This window comes from Oenanthe melanoleuca, chromosome 2 (assembly GCF_029582105.1).
Source record: "Oenanthe melanoleuca isolate GR-GAL-2019-014 chromosome 2, OMel1.0, whole genome shotgun sequence".
NCBI classification, from domain to species: Eukaryota; Metazoa; Chordata; class Aves; order Passeriformes; family Muscicapidae; genus Oenanthe; species Oenanthe melanoleuca.
The window spans coordinates 141,439,798-141,457,370 of record NC_079335.1 but is presented as its reverse complement, the minus strand read 5'-3'; the positions used below and the strand labels follow the sequence as shown (position 1 = coordinate 141,457,370).

Below are 17,573 nucleotides of genomic sequence, written 5' to 3'. Positions count from 1 at the left end.
GCAGAACCAGCACAAGCCATTCAAGGCTGTGCAAGTGTTTAGACTGTACAAAACTTTGTGTCCACTGTCAGCAGGGGCTCAGGCACAATTCTGATTGAAAGGAGCTCAGCTCTGTCAGGATGATGGTTGGCCTCACAAAGTATTTATGATGGCAAACTAGATTATTTCCAGCACAGCTGAATGGGATGTCAGCAAATATTTGTTAGAAGATGAAGAATGCAGTGTGATAGTTTTAGTGTTTCCCTCTGTGCTGGGCTCCTTCCCCAAAGAGAATTCCTGCTCCTGGTTGGAGATGGAGCAACAGCAATGGGCAGCTGTCCATCCCTTTCCTGTGTGTGATGTTTTCCTTGTCTCTTCACCTTTCAGAGTGATACAGGTTAGTATTAAATTGACCGTGTGTCCCTGTGAGGCAGTAGATATGCAAAGGGGCAATATTTATTTTTTCCTCCCCACTTTTCTCTTCATTCTAGGAGTGTATTTATTTCTAGGGATATACTGTCTTCTTTTGCAGACTGAAAAAGCAGTAGGAGGTCTCTTGCAGGTGAGATTTTTATTCAAAGTGGGATCTGCCCCATGGTCCAGAGGGAGCACACCTCCCATTCATTATGTGCTGCATTCTACCCTGCCAGACAGACCTCTTGCACTGACCCAGCAGGAATGCAAATAGGAATTGTAAGCACTCAGCCCCTTCAGGGATTCCAGTTGTGATAATCTCCTCCTCCAGCATAATCTTCATAGCTGAACCACTGTTAATGTGTTTGCTATTCATCTGTTGCAGCATTTAAATAATGATTATTAGTGGCATATTCTTTTGGGTGATCAGCCCAAAGCTGCAGTGCAAGAGTGTGACCTTGAGTTTTCCTACAGACAATGGAAATTAGTTGATAATGGACAAGAGTAATTGCTTGGATGACAGTGCACCTCTGGAGCTACATCACCACAATACATCACTGAGGCCAGGAGCTTAGCAGGACTCAGGAAAAAAAAGGGAATTAACAAAATGCAAACAAGACGTTGAAATGCATTAAAAATGGGACAGAGATTAATACAGAGGCTAATTATAATGTAATTATATAAATACAATTCTGTAAATAAGCACTGTGGTTTCACTGGGAATGTTGCATGCAGGGCTGGGCTCAGAGGTGCCTGATGAGTATGTTTAGGAGCTCGAGTAAACCCTACTCATTGGAGAATTCTTAAACAGTGGTGTTATTTATTTTTGGAAAGAAGACCTCAAGGAGGACATCAAAGGTGTCCTGCCAGGAATCCTCAATTTTTGAGTCCTTTTCCCTCACAGTAGAAGAGGATGAAGGAATGAGAACATCAGAACATCTTTTCCCCTTCCTCACATGCAAATGGTCATGGCCATTGATGAACAGATGCACAAGAAGCCACAGAGAGGGAGAAACCAGGGTAGCAGAAACCAGAGCAATGACATTTCCCACCCAGACTCCTGCTAAATAGTTGTCCAAATATTTCCCTGTGTCTCTTGAAGTCCTGCTGCAAGGCATGATCCAGGGAAGAGAAAACAGAAGCTGCTGAACAAATGATAAGTCTGACATTTCTAATATATGAGTTCAAATTGAATGCACAGGCTTGTTTCTCACACAGAAAACTTGTTGCCACAAAAGGAGATGACATGAATTTTCAAAGGTTTGGGAAGAATATGGAAACATCAAAATTAAGAGTATTGCTGTATTTCTGATTAGCAGAAGCAACTTTTAGGAGGGATAGTCAAACTCCACAACTAAAGTTAAAATTTAAATATTGGGGATGAAGATAAAAGCTAAACTGGAAGCACAGCATCCCTCCTGGTTTTTACACTTCCTGGAATTAATTATGTTTTCTACACATTGAATTTACCTACTTGTATTTCTAGTCAGGTCTTCTGTGTGCTCCTGTGTTTACATGGACAAAAAAAACATTCACAATTATCAGCATAAAGATTAGAAATATATAAAAGAGCTTTTGGAAGGAATACTAATAACAGAAAAATTGTGCCTTTGAGCAGGTTTGTGAAAGTATTTTTGCACTTTAATCTGGCTGATTCTGGCTGTCATAATACAAGCTTTATTAAACTGATCATTAGCTTGATCCAATGTAATGTGTTTTGTGGTTTTGATCTTGCTTGCTGCTGCAGATATACCCTTCATTCAGAAATGGCCTCACATATTAGGTGGCTGCACTTGCAGGCTCCAATTTTAATACAACATTTGCCAGACTGATGCACTCAGGCCTTTTAGTATCATTTTATCACAGATAGCAAAAGCACAACTAACTACAAAAACACAAAATGTCTTTAAACTTTGCATATTGGAAACTAGTTAAAATTCACTTTTGACCAGGGGGTCTTCTTCAAGCTGAGAAGAAAATGTAAAATGTATAATTTCCTTACCTTGCATTAAACTTCAATTTTGTCTTTTAGAGTTTCACTAGCTAAATCAGCATGACCAAAATCCTCTCTACTTGTTATTCTTTTTTATTTTTTAATGGGACTCAGAAATGGGTAATATTTCCATGATTTTTCCATTCCCTGGTTTTACTGCTGGGACAATATTGTTTCTGTTATGGCTTGTGAGCAGTACTTTGTATCTGCTCTTAAACAGATCTGATGCATGAAATGATGATGTTCCTGTGCTTTCTCAGGCTTTGAAGTTATTAGAGCTAAATATTGTCAAGTTTGCTAAATGTTTAGGTGAACAAGCTGCTGTACTGTCTGGCCTGAATGTGCAATAAGTAATAATCCAAACTCAAAGGAAAAATATATCAGCATTTAAAATAAAGAAAAAGAGTGCTGGCATTTTAAAAGGAAATGTATTTCCAGGTCTCTTTATCTCTCTGCTGGGTTTTGCACTTTTTGTTAATGAAGTCAAGCTTTCCCCTTTCCTCAGGAAGGCCAGGAATTGATTTTTTTCCTTCTTTTTTTTTTTCTTTCATAGAATTTGGGCTTCTCACATGCCTCACTGTGTGAGGACTTTAAAGAAATCTCCACACATCAGTCTTTCCTGATGATTTAGTTGTACCTTCTAGCAACCTCTCCAAACATTCTTGTCTGCACTATCCTTTATCATAAACACTTCCCCTCTTTGCAAATGTGTTTTACTCCTGAATAAGGGATCTATAGCTGAAGAATCCTGGAAAAAACAGGCTGGTGCTTTTCCTTAGTGTCTAACATGTCATTAGGGTTCACTGTGCCTCACATCACCCCAGCACTGATGGAGTTTCCATAGTGGGGAAAGCAATTACTGCCAGTTTCCTTGTAAATGTTGAAAGGCATCTGCTGTTCCTCTGAGGTGCCTGGAGAAATGGAAATTGATGCTGATAATAAACATGATTACAAAGAAGGTTGCTGCAAAGTCTCCTGATCTGTAAGGGAAAAGTGACATTTTAAGGGCTGTGCTGTGGGTATAATGAGAATTGGTATTGGCTTTTAAACCATCATACTGAGGCTGGGATGGATGTTTGATAAAGTCCCACTCATTATGAGACTCTATATTGCAAGAAGTTTGTGTTTATCAAAGTCCATGATGGCACAATGGGTTGGATTTGAAATTCTTTATTCCTGCATCACATTTGCAAATCTCTGGATCTGAGTTTTCACTGGGGCTTGTTGGTTTTTTAATGCATAAAGGAAAGGTGTCAAAAACCTTCCCTTTGCAAACTCACCTAACCCCAGTAAGGTTCCAGCCTGACCAGTCCAGGCCATCATCAGGGACCTGCTGGGTTGCAAAAGACAAAGAAAAATTAATATCTGGGTTTGGTGCAAAGGTTCTAGCTTGATGTGCCTGTACAATCAAATCTTGAAAGCAGTAATGTCACAGAGGAATAGGATAAGAACACATTCTATAATATTTGTGCAACCTCATAGTTTATGTGCCAGGTATTTAGTCTGAGGTCACGAAATACCAGCTTTTAAATTAGAGACAGCTTGGTGCAAATGCCAATGATAAAAAAGTCCAGCTGAAAATAACGTTAAATACTGTGAAATAAAATGACTATTTTGAAGTTGTAATTGAGTTTGATGTGTCAGGATTATGTTATTGGTAGCAGTTCATGGCTCATCCAACGTTATTATTGCAGAATCAATGTTTCCATTTAATGTTTTCTGGATCGTTGTTGTCATCTGTGGTGCTTAATTGAATAAAACACAAGATTCACTTGGAATAGATGCAGATAGAAAGTACTAAATTTCTCAGAGGAAGAATGTTTTCACTTTGTTTAACCCAAATCATTAGTTTATTTGCAAATATAATTGATACTGGCTTGAAGAACATTCCTGGAGTACATTAAGCAGGACAGCCATAACAACAGTATTAGATTTATGGCAGATGAGTGTAAATAGTGCAGTATTAACTGTAATGGATTCTGGACTATAAATCCACCACCACATCCCACTGGGCAGGATCAGGAGCCTTATTCATGAATGACTCTTTAGATGTGCATTGTACAAAAGGAAATAAGCCCTGGACTTTGAATTACCTCTTGATACTTAGCACAGATTTGCACATTTTGGTAATTCTGAGCTGCAGGGTAAATCCAGATCTCAGCCCAAGGTTGTGGTCTTGGGGTCCAAGCCCAGCACTGAAAGTGGAAAGAGACTGCTGAGTTTGGTGGAGGTTCCATCAGATCTCACCTGCCAATGATCTCCAGCTGTGCAGGAAACTGCACATTTTAAATCCTTGCCCAACCCAAACTGAGGTGTAACATCACCAGGAGCTACTGAATGTGACCCATTCAACCTTTGTGTATGCAGGAAGGGTGCAGAGATGCAATGCTGCACACACAGAAAGATTCTTCTACCAGGGTGCTCAGAAGTGAGTACAGGAAAAATAAATCTCTCTCCTATGTGTAGAGAGAAAGTCACTGATAGTAAAAATAATCTCCAGGAGCAGGCAGCAGTGTGCTGTGCAGGTGGCAGGCAGAATACTCTCATTGGGACTGTAAGGTATTTCCTGTTCTTCTGTTGAAAACTCCTCAAGCCCAAAGCACAGGGAGCCCCCAGCTGTGCAGCTCCTTGGTGCTGCTGCAATACAAAAACTGCATAAAAAGGCTCTTTTTCATTTTGTTTCATTACAATGATCTTATATGGTGGCTGTATTGATAGTATGCAACTATACTACAGACTATTCTGTGAATATATGCCTTTTTGATTTTGACTTCAGCACACAAAAAATGAGTGTTCATTTTTACTGTGTCAGCATTGCACTTCTCTGACTATGTAAGGAGGCTTCAGAATTGATGTGCCTTGCACTAACAGCCTCTTAGAGCCACTTCACAGAGCCAGAGTAACATCAAGGAGCTTCAGTGCCTGGGAGAAGAAGATGCACAGGACTCAGACTTCTATGCAATCAGTTATCTCTGATTATAGAAATTTAAACCTCATTTACAGTGCAAAATCTGTCTTAATATACTTAAGTTTCTGTATCCCAAAAAAGGATTCATCCCAAACATAAAATGACTATTAACTGACAAATTAACTACCCCTTTTCCTCATGGAAGGAAAGTCAAAGTGATGTTCTGGTATCATGTTCCACAATTCAGTGTCAGCTCTACTCTTTCAGCAAAGGCCTACCTGCATCATAAGGGCTTATTCTACTATCTGTGTTTGCTTAAACTCCTGTTAACAAGCCATATTGTTATTGGGGAGAAAATTAAATCTGTAGAACAGGCTTCTCTAAGGGAGCTGGAATCCTCTGTGCTTCTGGAGAATTTATCTGTATCAAGGAATGTGAGACTGCAGAGATTATTTAACAGTGAGCTACAAAAGAGTTTATTTTATTGCAATTCATGCCATCCTAATGAACCATTTGATAAGAAAGTATTAAAATGGAGTGCTGGATGGACTGTAAGTGGATATTTATTTGCCTTCTACCACTACCACACAGATGAACCAACAATCTCAGGCTGGTACTTAATGGTTAAGATGAACTGTTTAATCAGGTCTGTGGCATTCTGCTGCCAATATTGAGAGAAAACACCAATTGAAAGCATCCTTGCAAGACTATAACTGCTATTTTTCTAGCTTTTAATCATATGCAGCCTGTCTCTGGCAGCTATGAAGGGAGGAAAAATGTTGAACATAGATTTATCTATTTTGGAAGGCCTGTCTCTTCATTTCTGGACATAATTAAAAGCCTGATCTGTTGGTTAGAATTCTCCCATGTACTATGACTTTTCTTTGACTGCTGGAAGGGGCAAAGTGTTCAGTCCAGGCACTTCTGAAGAATGATGTCAGTTAAAGCTTTGTACAACAGTTTCCCTTTCATGCTGAGCTCAGATACACTGCCCATCAATCTCATCATTTTCTGCTCATGTTAATCCTTTCAGAGCAGCTACTGCTTGTTCTGGTGTCACCAAAGTGCAACTCAAGGTGATAATTAATTAACTAGGTGCTCTAGATTGCTCCATAAGGCAGATGGACTTGATGGATATTTTTTTAAGTCTTTTTTTTTCAGGTTCTTGCAGATTAAGCCTCTAAACATCCCATCCTGCAGTCACTTCCCACACCAGTAGAAGTCTTGATCTACAGAGATGAACAATAGAAATAAAAAGACTGCTGATTCCATGAATAAATATAAGTTCTAAACTGCATTATTATCCCTGGGTAATATGTCCAAGCAACTGTCTTTGGGTAATATTTGTAAAAAAGGCTGGTGTTATTCTCAGGACTGATGAAATCTTCCCCTTCTTGTTTCAAAAATTCTGATTAGCTCAACAGATAATGCAGTGATGGGTGATGCAACTTTCTTCTAGCATAAGTTCATGTATGAATGTGAAACTTTGTGAGCTCTCCAAAAGCAACACATTGCAGATATTTCACAGGTAGAGCTGGGCACTGATCCTGGGCTTTTCAGAGCACACTGCTTACAGCAAAGCCTGATCTCAGCACATCTGACTGATCTCCTACTGCCCACCTTGGTGGTTCTAAGTGCTTCTGCATCTGCTCTTGTAACCAGGGTGGGATAACAGCAAGGAGGAGGAGAGGGCTCAGTTTTTGTCTCTTTGTGGCCTTTGGGGTTGTGTTGCAGCATATGCAGGCAGTCACCTGTATCTGATTTTGTATATTTTGTGCACTCTGCACATGAGTGTACATATGATGGGCATATTTCATGTGTGCAGTTACATGAAATTTGAGAGGTATTTAAATGAGACATGCATTAATTATTTGTGTCAAGAAAACAGCTCACTCTGGTTTATTCCCTCACACTCTAGCTCACATTTCGTGCTTGTGTGATTTCCTAAGGGTTTCATATTTGAGGTGAAAAGTCCACATTCCTGCATAGCTTTGTGTAACCATCTTATGGAACTTTCTATTAGTCTCAAAATATCTCAAATCCCCTTCTTTGTGCTATTTTCTAAACTAAATGAAATCACAGATTTTTTTGTGCAAGAATTCAGAGGCTCACAGCTGTAAGGTACTTTGAAGTCTTTGTGTCATTATTTCTACGTAGCTGTCTTCAGAATATGGTAAAATCAAAAGGTCAGAGATACCAAATCAAACAATAATGTGGGGAAAACTGTGCTGGAGACCAGCTCACTAGTGAGTGTTATAGAAAGGATACATTTGTTTTGGGTTGAATGTGGGAGCTCATGATTAAATACATCAGAGTGCCTGTGCAATGTTTTGGGGAGGCTGTACTGTATTTTATTCATATTCATAAAAAAGAGTGAAGCTCTGTAAACTGTGTTGGGGCAATCCCAAAGTAATACTGAGTCAGTGTGTTAAACAGAGGTCCTCAGTCCCTCAGTGAATGTTGCTCAGACTCCTAGGACCCTTCAGCAACACTCAGACATCCAGAGCCATTCCCTGTGCCTCAGCCTGGCTGGCAGACCTCAAAGGAAAAAACATCTGGTGGGAAGGCACAGGGAGGAGTCTTGGCAAGAGACTTTTTGTGCTCCCTGTACACCTTGGTGTCCCATGTGTGCTGCTGATCTGGTGCCACTGGCAGTCACAGCAGACAGTGCTGGCAGGGTTAGGGACCCTTTGTCATTTCATGCAGAGGTGTGAGGGTTTCACCCCCTCTGCCTGCAGGGCACCAGGGGCTCTGAATCTGCCCTGCTCCAGCTCCAAGGTGGCATTGCTGAATACCTGCTAAGTCTCTGTAATTAATGAATATTATAAATGCCAAATGAAGGCTGTCTTGTCCCCTTTTAGAGGTCTTTTGCTGTGCTCAGAGCCCTGCTGTTCTCCTGTAAGATGTATAGGATATATAGGTGTTATGCATCTCTTCTGCATTAAATTTCTTGTGCTACAGGTAGATCAAATAAATACATAAGAACAGGACTTCACCATCACATTACTTTAATTATTTTTTCTATTTAGGTTTGTATTCAGGCAGTTTTGTATTGCATGTATTTGTACATCATGCTGTAAGGTTTCCACTCTCTTTACTGTATCATCTGGCTAAAGTGAGTTGGGAATCTGGTTTGGTGCAGTATCCTCAGAGCTGAAGGAAACCTCTCTGAGGCATGTAAACAATGACATAGTACTGGCATGCTTCTGGGAATGAAAGGTCTCTAAGGTGGTACAAATGGCACATCAAAACTGCTGGTCAGTTTTTAAGAAAAAATTAGAGCAAGGCATTGTTCTTATTTCTGGTTTCTTCATCACAACAGAAGCAACTCTTGAGGTTACAGTAGTAATAAACCAATTGTGTTCATCTCCTTTATCTATTTTAGTAAACACACACTTTTACCTCTGCATCAGGGGTTCTGAGTGGGCCCATTTTCCATAAATTGCATTTCCACTAGAGGGCATTCAACATACCAGTAACACGTTTTGTCTGCCCTCTGGGATAAGAACATGTACTGTGCAAGACCTGCAGTCCAGAAAGGTGAATGCAGGGTGAGTACTGAGGGACAGAGGGGGAAATTGAGTGAGGTGACATGAATCTGTGCATTACTTGTTTTATCTGCTCAGTAGTTTTGCCCAAGTGTTGTTTTCTGCCTCTTCCTTCCACCTTCAGACTTGAGAACAGCAATCTGAAAACACTGTGGGTTTGCCTTCTCCAAAAATAAAGACATGAAGCAGACAGGAAGGGCTTTGGGTCCCTTTGTGCCTCTTTTAGAGAAGACAAGTGTTGGCAGTGTTTTCATTGTTCAGACTCTTGAGGAGGTTATTTTAGGTTGGTGGAAAAGCTTATCTACCACAGAGCTAGCAGGGATACAGCAGCATATGCTTACCACAACAGATTTGATCCCAAGAGATCTAAAACACTTGATAAAAAACACACCAGCATACAAACCCTCACAGCCATCACAGTCCCCACCAGAAACTGGGGGCAGAGATCATCCATTTACACACCCATTTAACAGGTCCTTGTTTTGCACAGTCTTATTATTAAGAGTGTATGGTTCATGTTGGCTCGTGTTTTGAGTTCAAGTACTTTTTGCTTTTTTTTTTCTTTTGGTTAAAGCTGATATAAAAGTAAATGAAAAATCACAACCATTGCAATGAAAAGTGTACTTCATAAAACAAATGCTTTAAAAGCCACTTGCTCCAGCTGCAGCTTTTATGTACAAGGATCTCTCAGGCAATGTATATGCTTGCATAGGAAGTCTTTCACAACATTTACATTTAAACCAGTCATCATCTTATATGCAGATCATTTATTCATCCTATAAATCACTTTGGAGCTAAAAATGAAGATGAGGCTCTCTCTTTTCCAAGCAGTAGGCTGCTCAACAGCCTAATATGTTTGCAGCTGTTGTGAAGATGGGGATTCTCTGTTTGACAGTGATTTAGGGGGGGAGGTATTTTTCTCATCCCTAGTGGTGTCTTAAATTTTCTGACATGGATATTTCAGTTGAAAATATATGTTGTGGTTATTGAGTAAAAGAAGGAAGGAAGGAAGGAAGGAAGGAAGGAAGGAAGGAAGGAAGGAAGGAAGGAAGGAAGGAAGGAAGGAAGGAAGGAAGGAAGGAAGGAAGGAAGGAAGGCAAAAAAAATTCTTCCACTCCTAAAACAACAGTTAAAAAGAGCACATCCTAAGTCAATAAGGAAGGAATTCAGCTGCTACCTAGAAATAACCAGGAGTGTGGGGGGAAAATGTCAGTGAATTTTGATTCCTAAGAGCATGGGGAGCAGGAACACTAAGCCAGACTGTGAGGAGGTAAACTTTGAAAAAGCAATTTGGAGACTGTTCACAGCTGGCACTGAAGTTGGGGCCTCAGAAGTCTCTCTCACATGGATAAACAAGTGAGAAAGAGGCATCTGTTGCATTGCAGCTGCCAAGGTCACACCAGCAGGAGCAGGCAGAGGGGCAGAGAAAAGCCAGCAGCAGGGTCTGTATTCCTTGCAGGGATAACACAGCGTCAAACAATTGTGGCACTGCTCATCCCCTGCCTTTGAGATTGGGATGGTGTATTAAAATATACATACTGACTCCAAAAATAACCCACAGAGGATTAAAAGTAATGTTTTTGAACAGTAAGAACTTCAATAGGAAAGTCTGACTATCAGCACACACACTTGATCTTATGGGCAGGCAGAGTGGGTGCAGAATCCAGAAGTGAGGAGGGGACAAGAACCTGCTGTATCCCCCAGAGTCAGGCTCCAATTCAGGCAGGAAAGTGCTATGCAAAACAGCTCTAGCTGTGCATGAAAGAGCAGCCTCCTTCACAGCTTGCATGCCTGTGTTGTCTTATTTGTTTTCCATGAACTGTGGGGTCCTGGAACTCGGAGTGAGAAATGGGAAGCAGCAGAATGCAGCTTCAACCTATTATAGCAATTCTAAACCACTTTCTCCTGCTCAAGATTAAAAAAAAAAAAAATGCCACTTAGTGGAGCTTTGGTAATGGACAAATAGTAACAACACCATAGGACTATTACAGACACACAGGTTGTTCTTGCATTGCCCATTGTCTCAGTGTCCCTGCTGCCACAGACCTGCTGTCTCAGATAGCAGGAGTTCTCATGCTGGTGGGAACATTTTGAAGTGTATCCCCTGTAGGAACAGATATTCATGCAAATGGCTAATTAATGGCATTGACTGAATAAACTGGATTTGATCTGTTAAATGAAAATAGCACACCAGATTGCTTTCTTAATGATTTTGGTCATGCATAGTGGATATGTGATGTATTTTTAACTGTAACTATATTCATAATCTGCTATTGCCTCTACTTCTTTCACAGAATCTTTGAAATCTGGCAAATTGTCCATCTGAGTGGATCCCTAAGACAGAGAGGGTTTCAGTGGAGCCTCTGAAAATTCCTGTGGACATAGAGATCTCCCATGACTAACCCTTGGTAGAACCAACATGTTTGAGACAACCAGAGAGGGGAAACAGTAGCAGGGCCAATGCAAGATAAAGCTAATTAGTGCATATCCTTAAAGGCCAAAGATTTTCTTTTTTTTATAATAAAATTAGTGTTGGGATGCCTGTTGACAAACTGAGAAATCTTGCCAAGGCTGGGGATGAACTTGGAACAAGACTAAAGTGTTTTTTTGGTCTCCTAATAGGAGCTATTAAGAGAAGCAGTGCTGGGGATGGTGTGTAGGCAATAGAGATGCTCTGCAGCCTTTGTAGGAGTAGGGCTGATGTCAGCTGATCTCCCATCCAATTCCCAATTCCAGCTGGGGACTTTGCTGTGCAATAATGTGATATTAGTGTTGTCACATTCTTGGAGAGGGGCAGGGCACAAACTGTGCTTTCTGAACAAAACAAAATTAAATTCTCCCTCTCCAAAGCTTATTCAGATGAGCACAGAACAGAAATCTCCAGAATGAAGAGCCAGAATGCCTGCCTGTTTCTGAAGCATCTAAAGCATAAACTCCTGTAAAAAGAGTTTTTAATCATGCAGCTTTCCTGCATTTACAGCTCTCTGTTCTCTGGCATCTTCTGTATGAGGAGCTCTTGACCTCCAGAGGGATCTGCAGAGGAGGACACAGCCCCCTCTGACTCACTGCACCTGAGCCAAACAGGTCCAGAGGAGAGGGGCTGTGCCACTGCTTTTTGTGTGGATGAGACATTGGCACTGGGACTGAGGAGGGGTAAATGGTCACCAGCATGCCTTGGCACATCTTGGGACCATGGGCATCTTGACTTTTACAGACCCTTCCCTCTTGTTCCTCTTTGAATTTCGCTATGAAAATTGGAATGGTGCAACAGGGCACTAAAGGTATTTTATTATTGCAAAGGTATTTTATCAGTCTTGGAGATTGAGTGGCTTTACCCTTTCTGGAGTGTGCTGCTGGGTTAGAAGAACATTGTTCAGGGAGACCTCACACCATTGCTGAAGGAGCTGCCAGCCTTGTGTCCCCACCCTGCTGCCTCCACACCTTGGAAAGCAGCACCAATACACACTGTTCCCCTGGTATCCTGTGTGCCAGTTTTGACCAACCTTTCAATGACTGAATCCTAAAATCCATGGCTGCAACATTTTTTAAGGCTTGTCTCACCTTTCTCATAGTGGATGCCTGTGCTGGCAGAGCCTGTCTCTCTCCCTGAGCTGTCTTTAAAACCTCTACTGTCTATATAACTGTCCTAAAAACCTGTAGCACTTACACCTTTTCCTTTGTAACATACCTCTGAGTAGATTTTTCTCTTGCCATGCGCTTTTCTGGACCTTGTGTCCTTCCTGAACTGAGAGCAAATCAACCAAACCAGTGGGAGCTGTCAGCAAGTGTGAAGCTCAGAGGGGCTGGATGTACAAAACCACTCTGTGGTGTGTTCTGCTGGAGGTAACAAATTGCTGCACCCCAAATACTAATGGTACTAATGGCTTAAACCCCCCAAAATTTCAGATATGTAGCTCTCCATGGGATCTAGTCATTATCTGGAGAAGGGAGTACATTAGCAGGCTGTTCAAATGTATGGTTAATCAAATAGAATTAATTTCTACCCACTTTGCCCACTGGCTTCAACTTCCTTGATGTGGCAATGAAAAGGGAATAAATAACCCAGTGTGGTACAGCTAAACCCCAGGTTTCAATGGAGCAGAAGGGTTCTGAATCCAGTAACTGTACCTGCTGCTGCAGGCTTATCCCTGCTCCTGCTCTGTGCTCCTGGGACAGATGTGTGCAGCTGGAGGGCTCACTGTGAGCACAGGCTGCTGTTGTAGCACACAGGGAATAGGAATGCTCTGCACTGACTCCTGAGAGCCCTTTGCTGCTTCCCATGGATGAGCTGCTCTGTATCCAGACGCCTCTACCCCTATGGAAGGGCAGAAGCAAGGATGGCCTTGCACCCTGATCTGCTTAAAAATGTTTGGGAGCAGTAACAAACTGCTCCTTTTGCTATAAAGCATTGCTGTAATGCTTCATCACAGGAAAAGGTGGCTGTGCTTTAGCTCCTAGAGTTCACAAGTCTTTGTGGTGATGACAGTTTGAGCTTTTGTTCCACCTTATCCTCCAGAGCCACTGGAACATTAATTCCTCTATGCAGTGTTCAAGGTTTTCAACAGCCTTTGAGCAGGGAGAAGCTTTGTGGTGACTTTGTGAACTCCAAGGAGAATTTTAAGAATGATCCCAGACCACAATCTTGTTCCTGCCAGTCTCGGGAGAACCAAACACTTTCCTTGTGACAGAAAATGCTCTAGGACATGTGTGACTAATTTGTTACAAGGTAATTAAAAACTATCTGTATTACTGCAGTGCTGCATGATTTTGTTGAAACGAGCACTCTGGGTGAAGATGAGTTGAGGAGCTGGAGCAGCTCCTTTCACCTGTTGCTGGTGGCTGTCCTGGTGGGAGGGAGTTGGCTGTGTGTCCTGCTGTGGGGCCTGAGGAGGTGATGGCTGCCAGGTGTGGGGATGGCATTCACGTGGCTGTAGCTGGCATTTGCACCTTGGTTAACAAGGAGACTGTGCTCACAGTGGGCTCCTGAGCTGTCCCAGTGGTGGCACAGTGGGGATTACATGGACTGATGGAGGATGCTCATGGTAGGGATGCAGTTTGTGTGGGCAGGGAGTGAGTCTGGACATGGCCTGGGCAGGGAGTGGAGACAAACTTGTGTCAGTACTGGGTAGTAGAGATTGAAGAGTCTGTTGTGTTTTTGACCCTGACAGGGAGGGACAACCTGCTCCCTGTATCCTTGTGATCAGCTGGGATGCTGTGGAGAGGGAAGTTCATGCTCCCAGGGTCCTTGTTCTGCCAGTGCCTCCTGCCCTGCCCCAAGTGGGACTGTCAGGGACCCATCCTTCTGCCTGCTGGGCTTGGCAGACACAGACTCTTGTCCTTTGATAGGGCTGTATTAATCTTTCATCTGTGATGACTCAGCCAAGCAATTGGTACCCTAACATAGCTCAGAGGTCAGGAGGGACAGCCTCAGCCCTGCCGATGTGTGAGGAGATTATTCTCTGCCTGTGCTAATGAGCATTTCTGAATGGCAGTGGCCACTGCTTCCTCCTCCAGTGTCTCCCCAGGAGGTGTTTGGCAACCTCAGAACCCCTTTGATCAAGGCAGGAGGGTGACAGAGAGCTTGAGGATGTCACTGCCCCTGCTGCCACATCCTCAGGCAGTGAGCAGCTGGGGGCAGCTGAGGGGATGGGACACCCTGCCCTGGTTAGGGGTGACAAGGAGGAGCTGCCAGGCAGAGAGATCAAGGCATTTCAGAAACACTGGGCTAGCTGTGCCAAGCACTGGGAGGTGCATTAAGAACAGCAGCCTCCTAAAGCATCCATGAAATGAGGCTCAGCCACATGCATTTGCATAGCTAACTGCTGGACTAATTAACACAATTAACTTCTTGTGTGTCCAACAACAAGCTTAGTGGGAAAAAAATCTGCATTGTAAGAGAGAGTGGCCATTTTCAGAAAAACAGTGAAAGCTGTCTAAGTTGTTAACTGTGAAAGAATTGGATCTGCATGGGGAGGGCATGCAGTGCAATTAAGTTTAGGGATTGCCAGATTGCCAGTGTAGGTACTGAGGGGTCAGGGACACAGTGAATGGCCCCTGTTTAAAAATGAATCTGTTTTGCAGAAATTTCCAGCATGTATGGTGGGGAAGGTAAAAAAAAAAAAAAAAATGAACCAACTAAACAACAAAAATCCCACAACCAAAAGCAAACCTCAAAATCAACACACCAATTCCAAATACAGTTTAGTTTCATTTGAATTCCTCTTGGAAAGAAAATTAGCAGAAGTGTGGAGTAAACCAAGCTTTCATTACCATTCACAACAGGTAGAAAATACACCAAGCCAACTGGAAAATTCAGACTGGTCCACTTATATAAAACCTTGAAAACAATTCTGTTCTGGTGGCTGGGGAAAAATGTGTGAACAATAACCTCACCATAAACATTTAGAAAATATTGAGACTTAAGCTACAGGGACTCAAGAGATGGAATTGCAATGTAAGCTAGGACTGTGTCAGAGTATAACCCAGCAAGAATTCAACACAGGCTGTTAGATTTAAATGCAAATTATTGTTTCTTGTTAGATAGGTGTTATTCACTTTTTTTAAATGAGCTGTTGCCTGGATCATGGCACCTGAGAAAAGGCAAGGTTGCCCAGTTTACTACCAGCACAATTCTGTGTTGCAGATCTTTTACATCATGGTTCCCATGAACTCGTGTGAATGTCATGGTGAAAATGCAGAAACATTTATGAAGTCTGAGTGGTGGCTTGTAGATATCTTTAGGAAAACTTGGCCTGCTGATGATCTGTTCCTGAACCAAGGATCAAAATTATCCCAGGTGTAAGGAGACATTGACTGTAGTGAATGTGACCTTGTACAATAAACCCGTGCTGTAAAACTGAGGATCAAATGAGGCATAATCAGTTCCCTGTCAGATAAACACTCTGATGTTCCCTTTGCTCAGCAGACTCAGCAGAGATTCCAGCAGCACGTGAGTGAGAGAACATTTAGCTTTACACATCACAGCAGCACTGAGGACAGCTCTGGGCTCCATCCTGGCTGTGCTGGGTGGGAGGTGAGGATGGGAAAAGCAGCAATGTGGCATTTTCGTGTCACCTGGTGTCGGGATGAGCGGCTCGTGTGATCCCCAAGAAAACACTGAACAGCCTCCTTGCTGCTCCAAGTTTTGTCCAGACATGTGAGGGACTCCTGGAGCTCTGGCACACGCCGTGTCACCTGTGCTGGCAGCAAGGTGGGCGAGCGGGCTCGGGAGGCTCCTCTGGCAGCGCTGATGTGTCGGAGCGATCTCCGCCCCGGGGAACGTGCTCCTGTGTCACCTGCATGGCAGCACAGGGACATCAGGGACACGGAGGGGGCTGCGGAGGGCTGGGGCACCTTTCACCCTTCGGCAGTGAGGGGGCAGCTCCCTGGAGAGCGCCGGGGCTCCCTGAGACATGCCCGGGAACTGCTGCCCTGGGAGCATCCTGCATCCTCCAAAACCGCGCTGGCACCGGGGCAGGGCTGCCCTTGACACTGCTGTGACACACAGCCGGGCACAGCTGTGACACAGAGCTGGGCACTGATACACAGACCTGACACAGAGCTGGGTACTGAAACACAGCCCTGACACAGAGCTGGGCACTGATAACACAGCTGTGCCACAGAGCTGGGCACTGAAACATAGATGTGACACAGAGCTGGGCACTGATAACACAGCCCTGACACAGAGCTGGGTACTGAAACACAGCCCTGACACAGAGCTGGGCACTGAAACACAGCCCTGACACAGAGTTGGGCACTGAAACACAGCTGTGACAGAATTGGACACTGGCACACAGCAGTGACACAGAGCTGGGCACTGATAACACAGCCCTGACACAGAGCTGGGCACTGATAACACAGCCCTGACACAGAGCCGGGCACTGATAACACAGCTGTGACACAGAGCTGGGCACTGACACACAGCCCTGACACAGAGTTGGACACTGGCACACAGCTGTGACACAGAGCCGGGCACTGACACACAGCCCTGACACAGAGTTGGACACTGGCACACAGCTGTGACACAGAGCTGGGCACTGAAACACAGCCCTGACACAGAGTTGGACACTGGCACACAGCAGTGACACAGAGCTGGGCACTGATAACACAGCCCTGACACAGAGTTGGACACTGGCACACAGCTGTGACACAGAGCTGGGCACTGAAACATAGATGTGACACAGAGTTGGACACTGGCACACAGCTGTGACACAAGAGTTGGACACTGGCACACAGCTGTGACACAGAGCCGGGCACTGACAGAGCCGGAGCCTCCCCAAGTTGGGAGAAGACGAGAGCGCGCCTGCCAGAAACTCCGCATGTGCGCGGCAGCGGCCCCGCGGGTTTTGGGATGGGGCAGAGGGATGCGGGATGGGGCAGGAGAATGTCTGATGGGGCAGAGGGATGGGGGATGGGGCAGGGGGATGCGGGACAGGCCAGGAGGATGCGGGATGGGGCAGGAGGATGCGGGATAGGGCAGGAGGATGTCTCATGGGGCAGGGGGATGCGAGATGGGGCAGGAGGATGCTGGATGGGGCAGAAGGATGCGGGATGGGGCAGGAGGATGTCTCATGGGGCAGGGGGATGCCGGATGGGGCAGGAGAATGTCTGATGGGGCAGAGGGATGCGGGATGTGGCAGGAGAATGCCGGATGGGGCAGGGGGATGCGAGATTGTGCAGAGGGGTGCGGGATGGGGACATGGATGCGGGATGGGGCAGCGGCCCCGCAGGG

The 17,573-nt window shown here is 44.0% G+C and overlaps 1 protein-coding gene across 2 annotated transcripts in view; it reads left to right on the top strand.

The window, feature by feature from the left end:
• The window catches only part of DPP6 (dipeptidyl peptidase like 6), a 529,059-nt gene that overhangs the window by 270,651 nt on the left and 240,835 nt on the right, over nucleotides 1-17,573 (top strand). The gene's annotated exons all lie outside the window — the stretch shown is intronic.